Source organism: Schistocerca nitens, chromosome 5 (genome assembly GCF_023898315.1).
Source record: "Schistocerca nitens isolate TAMUIC-IGC-003100 chromosome 5, iqSchNite1.1, whole genome shotgun sequence".
Taxonomy (NCBI): domain Eukaryota; kingdom Metazoa; phylum Arthropoda; class Insecta; order Orthoptera; family Acrididae; genus Schistocerca; species Schistocerca nitens.
Window position 1 is genome coordinate 167,368,415 of NC_064618.1, and position 15,004 is coordinate 167,383,418.

Sequence of the window (15,004 nt, forward strand, 5' to 3'; positions counted from 1 at the left end):
TTTCAGACAATTGTACCGACATTGACCTTACTAAGAAATAAGCGCTACGCTCGTAATGGGAAGAGTGTGCTGTTCATGAACACGGTAACGGAAGTAACTACGACCATCTGTTCTGGCTGCGCCTCCAAACGGTCATCAAGAGATAAGGCCGCAACGCCTGCAGCTGTAAAAAAAAGTAAAGCTTATCAGGCAACCACGCGGCGCGAGGGCGGAAGCGCGGGATAACGCCGGCGGTAGCCGGTGGGATGGTGGGTGGGGGGTGGCGGCGTTCCGGTCCGTTCCGTAGGTTGGCGCTGCTAAGGTTTACGAGCCCGTAAAGGGTCGCTAGGTGGCCGCCCTGATGCACTGGCCTCTGGCGCTTGGCTATTTTCTAGCCAGTATCGACGGTGTTGCACTAGGTAGCGAACCGTATGGTCGCCACGAGCTGTAGCGCTGAGTAAGCGAGCCACCGAGATGGGAACCATTCATTTACACGAGCGCTGGATCTCCGATGCTGCAGGGAGAGGAGCCAATCAATTTACCACCCTGTTCTCGCAGTTAATTAAAATCAAGAAATTGCTTCTCGCCTGCTGATACGGACTTGGCCGCGTCCTTACAGCTTTCTGCCGAGCCTGTCGTTGTCACAAGGCTTAACTTTGACCGGCGTGTAGCGCTCGTTAATTTGAACAAGGTTTCTCGTTGCGGAACTAATTTACTGTTAGAAAATCCGTATTAAAAGTTGTTTGCATACTTGTCCTACAGTAATCCACCTGCGCTCTCTTGTCATATTATTTCACTCTGTCTTAGAAAGTCTATCCACAGTGACCAATATTTTTACTATAACTGATGGAGGGTCAAGATCTATGGTTATGCTGGAAGGCTATAATTAGTTCTATGAAGGGCCAAGCAAAGTGCCCAAACTTGTGGAAGCTGCGACAAGTGAACAAATGAGGTCATTTCCTTGGAAAAATGACACTCTGTTACCACAGGTTTCTCTCGCTAAAAATCTATTATATGAGGGTATTACGGAAAGTAATGTGTTGAGACGTACTATTCCTTCCAATGCAACCTACTGTCTTGAGTCAGTGCTGAGACGCTGAATTACCAGGACAAATAGTGGATTTCAAATCACCACTTGTCCATCCTACTCCATCCTACTTCAGATTTTCCGTGATGTCGCTACTTCAGAAAAGCTGTAGAGTAGTTACGCCAATAACAGACGACTGTTTCCTTCCTCATTCAGTCCTCTAGTGGCCTCGTTGACAGTAAACTGTTCAACCAGTTTTTTTTCCTTTGTCACCCTTAAAGAAATGCACCCTATAAACGGCTACACCCTCCCCACATAAGAGAGAGTAACAGAAGCAAGGGTATGAACCTTGTGTTATGACACTGCGTGGTAGGCAAAATTAGTAGCTATTCATAACTGATTGGCCAATTCTTACAGTATAATACGTGTTTACATACAGACATTAAAAGTATTAAAGTATAAAACTGAATGAAAAGTCCAATAGTCCGCTGTAGCTGCATTTATTTAAGTCAACTAGACACAGCTACACCTGACTGTTGGACTTTTCAAAAATGGTTCAAATGCTTCTGAGCACTATGGGACTTAACAGTGGAGGTCATCAGTCCCCTAGAACTTAGAACTACTTAAACCTAACTAACCTAAGGACATCACACACATCCATGCCCGAGGCAGGATTCGAACCTGCGACCGTAGCGGTTGCGCAGCTCCTAGAACCCCTCGGCCACTGCGGCCGGCCTTAGACTTTTCATTCAGTTTTATACTTTTAAAAGCTTTAACACTTATATGGAGCCGGACGAGGTGGCCGAGCGGTTCTAGGTGCTTGAGTCTGGAACCGCGCGACCGCTACGGTCGCAGGTTCGAATCCTACCTCGGGCATGGATGTGTGTAATGTCCTTAGGTTAGTTAGGTTTAAGTAGTTCTAAGTTCTAGGGGACTGATGACCTCAGAAGTTAAGTCCCATAGTGCTCAGAGCCATTTTTGAACTTATATGGAGACACCTGTTACTCTATATGAACCGATCAACTATTTATGTATAATTTACTTTATTACTTTAGCTCTGGCTGCCTAGTTTAAAAATTATCTGTAAAATTAGTAGCCCTTTAATAAAATGACCCATTTTTGGATGGACATCGATAACACAACTGCGTATCCATACGGTTGAACCCAAATTCTGACTTAGCTGTTTAGAAAACTATAAAAGTCTCCAAAACTGGTTTTCACGTAACTGGTGGTTTTTTATGTTCTTTTTAATTCAGGCCTGCATCTTAGGACAATTTTCCTGGCCAAATTATCGTGTTCTTAAATGGAAGGGAGCATGCCTTAACATCCGTCGACTATACTATTATTAGGCGGAAAGTGTATGCTTAGCTTTCGTAAGGAAACTGGCTGTGCCATTTCAAAGACCGAGCGAGGTGGCGCAGTGGTCAGCACACTGGACTCACATTCGGGAGGCCGACGGTTCAATCCCACGTCCGGCCATCCTGATTTAGGTTTTCCGTGATTTCCCTAAACCGTTTCATGATAATGCCGGGATGGTTTCTTTGAAAGGGTACGGCCGACTTCCTTCCCCAATTCGATGGGACCGATGATGTCACTGTTTGATCCCCTTCCACAAATCGACCAACCAACCGTTTCAAAGCAACAACTAGCACCAAGCGATTTGCGGAAAACACGGAAAACCGAAATCTGGATGGCTGGATGGGGATTTGAAACTTCGTCCTCCCGAATGCTACTTCAGTGTACAACTACTGCATCACCTTGCTTGCTCTCTTTCTAGAGGCGTTGTAAAATGGTATTGTAGCTTCGTTTAAAAGACTATTGCAGCAATTACGACCAAGAGTTCGGGAACGAGAACAGGATAAATCAGAATAAGAGAAGTGGGGTTTTGAACTACGATCCTCCCTATAACGCTTTTATTTCCTCCTGCTCCTCTTCTGTCTTTGCACGGCAGCCGGCAGATAATGGCATCGGACGAGCGGTTCGTTCTCGTGTGCCGGCCATCGGGCGTGGTTCTCGTTTCCCCTTTTGGGGAGAAAAAAAAAAAAAAGGTGCACGCCTCGTTGGCGAGCCGCGATAACGACACCAGTGCGTTTTGCAGGCACGGCCAGCAACAGCAGCCCGCACTCGCCGGCTCGCTGCGAGGTCAGCCCGAAATTAAAAAGCGCTCCCTCGCTAACAACGCTTCCCTGTTGCCCCCACCTCCGCCGCTACTGCGCCGCTCAGTGTTGCTTTTTTAAACCCCCTTTGGCGCTTTTTGAAATATTTTTTAATGTCCGCATTCCCGTCGGAGGGACCGGTACATTAGCGGGGACCGGCAACTGGAGGCGGAGGCCGGACATCTGTCGCGGCGCCGCTATCGAGCGCGGACCGCCCCCCCAGATAGTGCGGGGACTCCTCCAGTTACACGGCCAGAGGACTCCTCCCCCACATACGCCACCACTCGCGCACACGTAGGCACACGCTCCAGGTTATTTTAGTCTAACACAGTAAGTGAAGCAGAATTTTTACGAATAATCTGAGGGTGTATAGTCCGATTACAATTACTTGACACTTGACGTATGTCATTCGCCCGCTACATTGTTGCCACATCGTCTGCCGGCTGCCGCTCAGTTATAGGTGACACACAAACTAGGGATGGCGGTTATTGCTGACACAACAACTTTTCGGTTGTATCGCTTTTTCAACACCAGTTCAACCGGACTGTTGAAACCGCTTAAAATAACCGATTTCCGGAGTACACAATTTTCGGTCTTTTGTTTCTGTTATTAACAGTAATAAACTTAGAAATCGAACAAAGATTGAAAAATTTTGGCTGCCTCACTTTCAAGGTATGTAGAATCAAAAAATTAAATAGGCAAATAAAAGAAAACTTAGTCCGGCCACCATTCGCCACTTTTTTCGAGAAGTAGTAAGTGATCCATTGCTACAAAAAATCAATTGTATTCTTCTCTCGATTCTTTTTTTTTTAAGACTGCTCAAAAAAATTTTGTAATCGGAGATCATACTACTATTTGCACATCACGAATAGTCAGTGATAAAGGGTGAAAACTCAAATTGAAGAACTCTGTTTTTCGTTCAGTTTGTCTGTTTTCAAGGGTCACAAGTGGATAAAGGCGTATTATGCAGATAGAGGCAGCACATCACCTGCTTTCTGTTTCATTTACACTGTGAATGAATTGTTTTAAACTTTCTTCTTATATATCGCCGGCCGAAGTGGCCGTGCGGTTAAAGGCGCTGCAGTCTGGAACCGCAAGACCGCTACGGTCGCAGGTTCGAATCCTGCCTCGGGCATGGATGTTTGTGATGTCCTTAGGTTAGTTAGGTTTAACTAGTTCTAAGTTCTAGGGGACTAATGACCCCAGCAGTTGAGTCCCATAGTGCTCAGAGCCATTTGAACCATTTTTTCTTCTTATATTATGTCGCATGTTTGTTGTGACTCCTCCCGTTTTTAATCTTTTACAACGAAGTGAGGATTACACTTCATTGATACCACATTTCGTAACATACTTCGAGACTAAGGATGGCGCCATTCTGTAATACAGTTGATGCCCGACAATGACGAGAGTGAGAAATTACCATACGGGCCAGACGAGGCAAGTCTTGCACACTGTATGTACATGCGTACCATATAACAGGCCTCGACAGATGGTATCAGGTACTTTATTGTCTCAGCAATGCCTTACCAAATCTTAAGTCATGTGTTTGTTGTTGCTTTCTTTCGGCAATGTTATTAAAATACAACTGATAGCTTTTCCCATTTTTTATATTAACGCAATATTTCAAAGCAATTCAAATTTCACGAGTAAAAATTGCTCGTTCTTAAAAAAAGTTCGGTATAAAACCAGTAGTACTGCTGCTATAGTTAATTGATATTTCGTTTTTTACCCTGTTATTCGTAAAAAATAAAAACAACTCTTATAACAGCGACCAAACAAATACCGAAAGATACGGGTTATTCAGAACTGAAATACCGGTTTCGGTTTTAACCGGCCGGTTTTTCTTATTCCAAAGAATTGTTGTGGCAGTTTTGCAACGGCGAATGGTTCAGAAGTGACACTGAGCGCTATAATTGGAGGAAATCAGCTCCAACGCGTAAAGTGTCAAACATCAAGTAATTTTAATCGGAATGTAGTTATTGGCTCACCTGCTTCGCCCGTAATAGCTGACATTTTTATACAACGCGATTATTATGCAATTAATAATCCAGTACCTACCCTCTGGTTCGTCAAAGCATTTTTAACAAGGGTTCTTGTTGGCTCCGCTATGGGTAAGACGCACTTGTTGTTTGGCCATAAAGTAAAGAAGATCATCGTGGGTCCCAGAGTTTAACCTCTCATCGACTGCGTGGTCATCAGAGACGGAGCACAAGTCCGAATTACGAAACGACAGTGGAGGCAATTGGTCGTGTCCTTTCAAAGGAACCATTCCAGCATTTGCCTGGAGCGATCCGGAAAACGTAAATCTGAATGGTTGGTCTATGTAATATCTGACAATGCTCTACACTCGTGACGTGAATCATTGGTACTGAAAGTTCGCGATCCTATGTGGCTACGATGCCGAATGTGGTTCGTGAATCCCTGTCTTTACGACTTACATTCTCTAGCGGAAAAAAACCTAAATACGCGACGGTATGCAGATAGTAACTGCGTAAGCATGTTTATTTACAGAGATGAGTAGGCCTGCTGATATTTCAACCAGAAAAACTGAAAATATTTATTCGGTATCTCTTGAAGTTATTTGTTGCTTTCACTAAAGGAACGCCAACTCTTATGTTAACATCGTAACTTATTTCATTGATAAATATTTCCAATATTAACTAACTACGATCGACAGAAGAATCTGTCAGCATATTGACTGTTGTAATGTGACAATAGTGGTCACAGTGTTCTGATGGGTCGATGATGCCCTCTCGTTTTAAGTTCTTGACTGCGTTTCATGTATGATAATAGAAAAAAATCCACTCACAACACCGCCAGCATCGGATTTACAGTGGTCTTCTTCTGCTTTTGTCCAAAATGTAGCTGCTCCCTGTCTGCCTTTAAAAGGACGACTTTTTTGAAGCAACACGAATAGTTTAGAAAATTTGGATGTTCCCTTCTCTGATAATACCTACAGATATGATGGGGAATCTGTCACATGCTTCTTCCTCAGTCCCCCTTTCTTTTCCTGGTTCCAGAAATTTAATTGCACCAGTCTCGTCACAATGTACGTTGTATTCTTTATTTCCCTATCTTTACAAGTATGTTTTTGCTTGTTTTCAATACTGTTATAGTCCCCTTTACGTGTTGAAGGAAAGAAAATAAGAGCTCATAATTGTACTCGTTTCTTGTCAAAGTACTCCCTCACCGAAGACACAAATTTGCAGGCCTGGCTGGTTTTCCTCCTCCTTTCCACCTCACGTGTTGAACTGGCACCGCAGCAGCGAATAAACACTAAAAACATCAAAAACGTGGTAAATTACGAACGAGATTTCAAATTAAGCTATTTACACCCTAGAAACTCATTGTTACTTTAACACTCCCGCGTTTGTTTTGTAGCGTGGCTATGTGGCCCATGCTACCCGCTCAAGAGCCGCCTGTCATTGGCTAATTTCCTATGGTCAGGCAACGAAACGACGCTGCTGACAGTGAGCTGTCAGTACCAAAGACTCGTCTGTCAGACTGTAGGCCACAGAGTATATAGAAAACTTACAAACACAAATAGGTACTTAGGTGCCACTTTGAATCACCACCCAGCTGAGAAGTAACCAGTACTCAACTCTCGAACTTCGCGTGCATCAATGACAGTAACAGCTTGGAATCGAATTTTTGGAAGGAGACGTTGAAGATTAACGGTTATGGTGATTTGTCGCCGGATAGGATTTCAAATGAAATATATATCAGTTGCTTTAATTAGAAGAACGAGGAACCGACTTCTCAATTTGTAATGTTACCGTTCGTTTCTAGACTGATCGCATAAGCAGAATTCTCCGGAAACGTGGTACAAAGACCAAATTTTTCAGTCAGAAAAAAATAAAATACTTTTTATGACGAAAAATGGAAGTCCATGATCACCTCCCAATTACCGGACTCTATGAAGTAGCTATGGTAAAGTGTAAGAATATGTAGACGAAACTGGAAGGCTAATAATAGAACCTATTGAAAAGCACGAACGCCACACGCCGTTAAAAAGTAGTGTGAAATCTGCGGTAGGGGAACATCAGGAGAACTGCGGTCAAGATACAGATTTCAACAATATTCGAGTGCAGGCCAAGGAAAGCAACATTTATAGAAGGGAAGTCCGAGAAGCAGTTGAGATTCCTAAGAAAGACTGTAATATCAGTAGAAATGACGCCGTAGCTTTCCGCCATCAAGGGAGCCAATACGCGGCCAAGTAGCGCGAGGAATTCAGACTACTGCTGGGAAGCGATCTGCGACACGACAATAATATTTTGATAAACATATTCCCTATTTTGCTCTGCATACTTCTCTACTTACCCAGTAACCGTCGGCCAGCAGCGGTAGCAGGAAGAACGTCGCCCTTTAACCCCGTATCTTCAGAACAACCACAGGAAAACTCCCTTTCGTAAGTGATCGCAGCACAGGTGTTTGACAGTTTTCAGCTACCCAAGAACATCAGAAGATCCTGAAGAAGACCACAGCACAGGAGTCGAAACGTCGGTGCTGTAGAAGAAAATTGTAAGGAAAATGACGTGATAAAAGATTTTATTTTCAGTGGCAACTGCCACGAAAGCTTGAAGACTCATGTATCATCCAGAACGTGCTTCTCACACCACCCATAGATGACCACTTATGCATTTCATTTTCAGTTCGCTAAGAGTTGTATCTGGAAGATCTTTTAGAAAAAAGAAGAGTGTCTCTTGTCTGTCGGCACCAAGCGAGGTGGTGTAATCGGTGACGTAACTGGACTGTGGGGCGCGATTCCGTAGTGACACGGATTTGTGACTGCCGAAGAAAAACAAGAAGGGCACTAGAAATGAAAACGGATGGCGTTTGTAGGAGGGAAAGAACTATAATAACAATAAGAATGAGAATGGAATGTATTGGATGCCACTAGAATGGGAAGGAAATTCGGACTGGGCTGTGCCTAGCAATAGTTGCGTAAGATCTTCCTTTTTCTGGTACGGAGATGCTTGTTCTACTAGACCGGGCTCCTGACATTATGCTAACAATAAATGGGCCAACGCAGCGAAACTGTGAAGAATTCATTTTGCGTTTGTTCTTTTGTTTGGTACGTTTTTGCGGTCATCGACAAAAAAATAAATGAAAAGGAATCTTGGTGTTGTTGCATGCACTGGGTCTGTAGGCTGAATGTTATTCCGTGCTTTGAACTGTAACACACAAAAAATAGTTACTGGAAAGTGGACCTGATATTTCATTGCTCTGTTCTGTTGATCTCAACAAACGGACTACGCAGCATTCACGATTTAACAAAAGAAAGGAAGATGTTTGTGTGTGTGTGTACGAAGAGGTGGGGGGGGGGGGGTTGACGCAAAGTCGATGTTTGCCTAGTTATGCCGCTGGGCGCAGAGGTAAGGCACTCACTCGTATTCGGGAAGGCAGCCATCCAGACTCCCGTAAAGCGATTCAGTCGGTTACTGCAATGGTTCCTCTGAACAGGGCACACCCGATTTACTGGCCCAGAACGTACATGTACTGAGACGAGCAGGGGAGAAGAGAGACATTCTGAATACAATTCTTTAGAGGAAGGCCAACTGACACCAGACAGAATATTACATATTGCAATAATAATAATAATAATATGTACATGTCCACCGTTTCTAATGACCTCGTTGTTGATTGTACGTTAAATCCAAATCTTCCTTTCCTTTTCTTATATCGGATGTCAAATAGTCTGTCGGTCAGCAAATGTATGGGTATCCGTTACCTATTCCGCACTCCGGTTCGGAAACTAGTCCAGAAAACTAACTCTAATAAATGAGTATATCATGAGTAACGAATATTTTTGCCAAAAAGGAACTCGAACCCGGGTTTCCTGCATTTTGCGAGCAGTCGTGTAAACCGTTAGCCGATCTGAGTCTCCAGACCCGACTCAAGTTGTCAATGTTACTTAATGGTTCCATTTTATGATTTTCGGATCCCGCTACCAGAGGTTCAGCCACAGGGAATGTGGGAATAGCACCATCGTGCTTTATAGTGTCACAGGGGATATATACAGACGACGTTGGATTTGATTCGCAACAAACTGCGGGTTCAACATGTCTTAGCGGTGCCACCGGATGCCATTTCATGCCGTTGAAACGTCACTGATTTCGTCTGCATCATCCATTAATTTCATTACAGCGAATATTTTAGATCCTGTTAACGACTCGCGCTCTTAGCTACCGGCTAGCAGTTACGTGACGAGTATACGTGCATGACGGACAGATGACTATGCCACTGCATGTATTAACATGACATTTGACGATCCCTGGCATATCAATATTGTAGCAGCTAAAAATGGCGGCGCACAACACCGTTTCTGCAGGATGTGGTCTGAAAGCTGCTTGCTTATCCATCCTATAGCCGTAATCTTGTTTCTACTGATTTTCATTTTTTATTACAACTGAAAAATCCGCATAGTCAACTATTTCACATTAGTGACGAGGTGCAGTGGTCTACCACAACTGGTTCGGGACCCAGGCTTGCGTGACAGAGGAATAGAAATGATGATCACTAGATATGGGATCACTAGATATGGGATGACTCACAAGTTCGTGCTGTTTTTACAATGGCATGATTTTATTTTACTGCTGTTAGGTACACTACATTACAAAACACAGTAATAAGACTGACACACTACTCATTGACGTAATCACCATCTTTGTCTTTGACCGCCTGCCAGCTTTTAGCTAGGAGTTCTGTGCCTCTCCTATAGAACTCTTGTGGTTTCAAGGTGAAGAAATCTGTTAGCGAGTTACTGAGTGAAGCTTCGTCATGAAACATATGTCCCTTAGTGTTGTTAGAGGCATGAAACGATAATAGACAGAAGGGGCTAAGTTTGGTGAGTACGGAGCGCGAGAAAGTGGTTCCCATTAAATTCAGCAATCGCGTCTGTGATGATCCTGGACGTTCGTGGGCTTGGATTATCGCGGAATAACATCACAGTTTTTTTCAGGTGTTTTGTTTTCAGTAGCAACAGCATATGCAACAGCTGATATCGTTGCATTTCTTGGTAGCGATTCATGATGATGAATGCCGGTTGGGTGCACCAAACGCAAAACTTGATCTTGAGGGTATGCACCACCTCTCGCACGGGGTACTGCTTTTTTCCAGGGGTTGAGCCGTTCTTTCCTCTTCTTGTACGTTCACATTTAGACACCATTTCTCGTCATCTCTAACAATGTTCGCAAGGAAAGGTTCAAATGGCTCTGAGCACTATGGGACTCAACTGCTGTGGTTATCAGTCCCCTAGAACTTAGAACTACTTAAACCTAACTAACCTAAGGACATCACACACATCCATGCCCGAGGCAGGATTCGAACCTGCGACCGTAGCAGTCGCACGGTTCCGGACTGCGCGCCTAGAACCGCGAGACCACCGCGGCCGGCTCGCAAGGAAAGACTTGTGTCTGTCACAAGTGAGACGTTGCGGGCCAGCAGAGTCGGACATATGGTTATTCCCTCATTCTTGTTGCTGTCGCTAAACACATGTGGTACCCATGACCCATTTTTTGAAACTTACGCAGTGAATACAAATGGTACACAGTAGTTGTGTGATTGTATTCCATAGTTTGTGCGAATTCTCGCGTTGTTTGTCGACGATTGTTGTAGACCATTTGATTTAGGTGGTTTTCATCAAAAAGAGAAGTTCTTCCAGAACACGGTTTGTCACACAAATCGAATTGCCTTCTCGGAAACGAGAATAGCACTTCTGTGCCATCCTCTCATCAAATGCCTCTCTCCTGTACCTATTACTTAGATAAATGTTGCTAGCAAATCAATGGCGTATTTACACAAGACAAGAAGTAAGTTAAATGTCCCACCAAAATCAGTGTGAGTACCTGCGGATCGCAGGTTGGAGAAGGAAGTTGGTTGTGACATTCACCTTAAGCAGCTAGCAAAAGTAGGGCTATCACAAACAAACGTGACAGGCTGAAGATTTTTAACCCCAATCCGAAGAGTTCTGTCTCTTGACAACCACACGACCACGCTCATTGTGATTGTAATATGACGATAGCGGGATGAGTAAAGATTTGGTGTGACGGGATACACACTAATTGTAGCTGTGTTGATAATGTAGATGCATTTTCGGCCAAAGTTTTGCAATTACCAACCACAAGTATTAGGTGGATACGACCGTAAGAGTCAGTATAAACAGGAACTGCGGACTAGTATCTGCAGATGCATAGCCCATATTCTGAGAACGCGCCTGTACTCTAAAGCGCCCAGTTGAGCTGAGACACGGGCTTATGTCAGTAGGCAAGGCAAAACGTCGCGACATCTGTAGTGAACCCTGGTAAAAGACGGTGCCTTTGTTGACTGTTGCCTCGTCTAAGAACGTCGTGATTTAAGGTGCTGTCTAGGGAACGAGAGGAACAATTTTTTCAGCTCACTGTACAAAAGAGCGTTTTTGGAATCAGTAACTTACTGGAATATCTTTCAGCAGCAGCGATCGCTCTCCAATTCTCTAGTCACTACAAGATAGAGAAACTTGGATACTTACGAAAAGTGGTCGAGAAAGTAACACTTAAAATTGTAACAAGGGATACAGTGCTTAATAATGACAGTCGAATAATCTGTATTTCATCTGTTCATCTGTGGGTTTGTAGATTCAGCGATGTAAGGAGAGCAGAAATGTTTTCTACACAATACACAAATGTACACCATTGTCCTCGATAGTTCAACAAAAGAAATCCGAATACGCTATTAAACTTCGTTTTGGAAACCTCGAATAGTATGTGAGAGAGACAAAGCAACAACATTTCTGTTCTCTGGGGATCCTTGATCATATGCCGAGATCTCTGACCGACATTGTAGCATCCCGCTTTACCAGTAGGGCACGTTTTCCGTTGCTGTGGTCACATCTTCTACAGCTGAAACGTTGCGCCTCCATCTCTACCCATACACCTGACAACTGAATGAGATGGGAGCATGATCATGATCTTTTAGCAAAGTGAATTTCTATACTCTTATTTGACTGCACGCGCTGCCAACTGTTTACATGGTCGGTGGCGCAGGGCTGTGCTCTACTGACACTCGCCAGAGTGATCTTTTACCCGTTTACACATTATAACGCGTCGTAATCACGGACGCGTAATGTAATTAAAAATCAGTTGCGACCGCCTTTAAGGCTAAAGGTCGCTATTACGCTCTCCGGCAGCCACGTCTCGTATCTAACCGCCTGCAGCGCGCGAATGCGGAAAGGTCAATTTTCTCTTTCATTTTACACGACTTGTCTGCCTCGTCTGAAACGTTGCGTATACGCAGCGCGACAAAATTTTCTTCACCGGGTGCGTTAATTAACATTTCACAGAAAAATTAGTTCAAATTTATCCGTCCGTGGTGGTCTTCCTCTTTTCCCCTGCTTTCGCGCTTTAGTGAAGTACTTTACTGTAACGAGAGTCCACTGAAGAAATATTCTACACGAGAGTCTGATGCAATCCAGACGCCCCTTGACTTGTTTGATCTTTGGTTCTCTTAACGAGACCCCTCCAAAGCCGGCGTCAAAGGGAACATTTCAGAAACACTTCCAACCGTCCTTAATGACGCCGAATGCGTAATGATGTAATATATGTACAAAATTCACGAAAAATTATAACTTCACAAAATATTAACTCGTTCGTTTTTGAGAGGTTGTGGTACAAATTAGTACACTGCTTCAGGCTTTCCAGATTTTTTTGTCTGTTACCGTCGCATCAACCTAAACTCATATTATTATCGGTAGGGCAGTTGAAACAACGCTAAACGACGGTAATTTGTACCCCCAAATCACATATCCGCGTACCACTAATGAATTGCTATACGGGAAGTACGTGATTAGCAACACCTTCGCAGGAGCTCTTCTCTCTATAGTTTCTGTTCCGTTGGTGATAGTGATTACTGAAATGCTTTAACGACTCCTCCTTTTTTATCTGATAAATCATGTCTGTTCCAGTGGTTTGTTATTTTTAAATTTTTTGTATGTCCTGATCTCTTTCCTGGAATTCCGAAGTTGGTATTCATTGTCGACTGTTCCAATCTTCGATTGATGTCATACAGCTCAGAAACACTGCTTTCGTCTTACTTCCTGTGTCAGATTAACAATATGGTCACTTCTTTTATGCATCGAATTACTTATTAAAGGCTTACTGATCACATCAAGTAAAACCATGGTTTCAGAATTTACAGAGCGGAGGTTTACCTCTTGTCGTTTTGCTTCTTTCTCTCTTGCCAATTACTTACGTGATAGAACATTCAGTGAAACAAATAATTTTCACTTAGTGAAGACGTAAACATTTTTCACATGTAATCGGTGGCATGTAGAGATTTGAAGGGACGGCACTCGTTGATCTTTTTGACACACTATAGTTCAGAGATACCTTAGATCGAAATATAACCGCGTTTTTAATTTTAATCTTGACCGCAAACCTAGAATGTGATTCGTTGGTGACCTGTAGCTCCTGACGCTACCTATTAAGTCCGAGCTAGTAGCCAACAGAACGTGGTTATTTCCATTAACAGCTTAAGTATGTCAGAAAATGCGTTCCTTGTGCGCGAAGCCTTTCGAAAAATTAAAATTTCTTTTGTTTCCCATTACGGTCATAGACCATTCTTGTGCCCTTCATACTTTACTAACCGAAAAAGAGAGCGTTATACTGTACGCAATATTAGTGTGTGTAGGAGTTTAATCACTCAAGTTAGCATCATAGATAGCGATACTGTGCACAATTTTTGGTATAAAGTAAAACATAATTATGCGTCAGTTGAATCGTATCTGTTTGAAATATATAACACTAGATATTTATCGAAACATCAGCATAGTAGGAAATGTGTGGAAATTCAAACTCGCCAGAACGAAAAATGTTCTCTGAACTATTGCTGCTGCACATATTCTTATTGACTGATGAACTTTAATGTGCGAAGTATTCCCTTAAACTGAGATCTGTAAGGTTTATCTTTTTTTGTTTGTACGTTCCTCTACTATCCGTAATCAGTGATTACAAGAGACAGATAGGTTTATAGAGTGCTGTGGTCAGCTTTAGGCTAACAGGACAGATGCACCACACATGTATATACAGAGTTGTTCATGAGCACCCTAGTGAATTAGGAAGATGACTACAGGATATATGGAAAGTAGACACATATCAGTGGATAGATCATCCTTCGAAGTTTTTAATTCACATTATAGGTGCGCAAGATGAGCACCATTTGTGATGCGGCAAAAGTAATACGGGCGAAGAGCCTATTATTAAGGCGGTGCTGCCCAGGAAGGCGCAAGGTCAGCAGCCCGCTTTGAAAATCTGTACACTGAGTTGCGTAGCTGCAGGCGCATACTTATTCGGAACGACAATACCGAACGGATGTTTTGTCTGCATGTTCTGACACGCCTTCCCAATAGAGGTGCGTTGTGCAACTATTCCACGGCGTATATTACAAATCGAAACTTAGAGAGATGCTCTATCCACCGATATGTAGCCCTACCTATTTCCCACATTTCTTGCACACTACAGTTTGTAAAAAGTGAAATAATCAGAAGCAGTGGTCTGCAACTCGCCACGATAAAGAGGACGTATAGAACAGTGGACCATAATAAGTGACTGAAATGGCAGAGAGATGGCGTGCATGTAGGCCCAACAGTGCCCTCTTTTGTGTGACTAGACAGGTCTGTGTTACACAACGCTCAGTCGCTGCGGAGCCGTCATACGAAGTGGAAAAGTGTGATCAGGTGCCACTATATTTCTCCGACATCACAGTGTGAAATATCGGCAAGTGAGTACTTTCAAACGGGACAGAGCAGTCTGTCGTTCCGTGACACTGCGGCTCGCACATGGGACTCGGCTTCAGCAGTGTTGCCGCG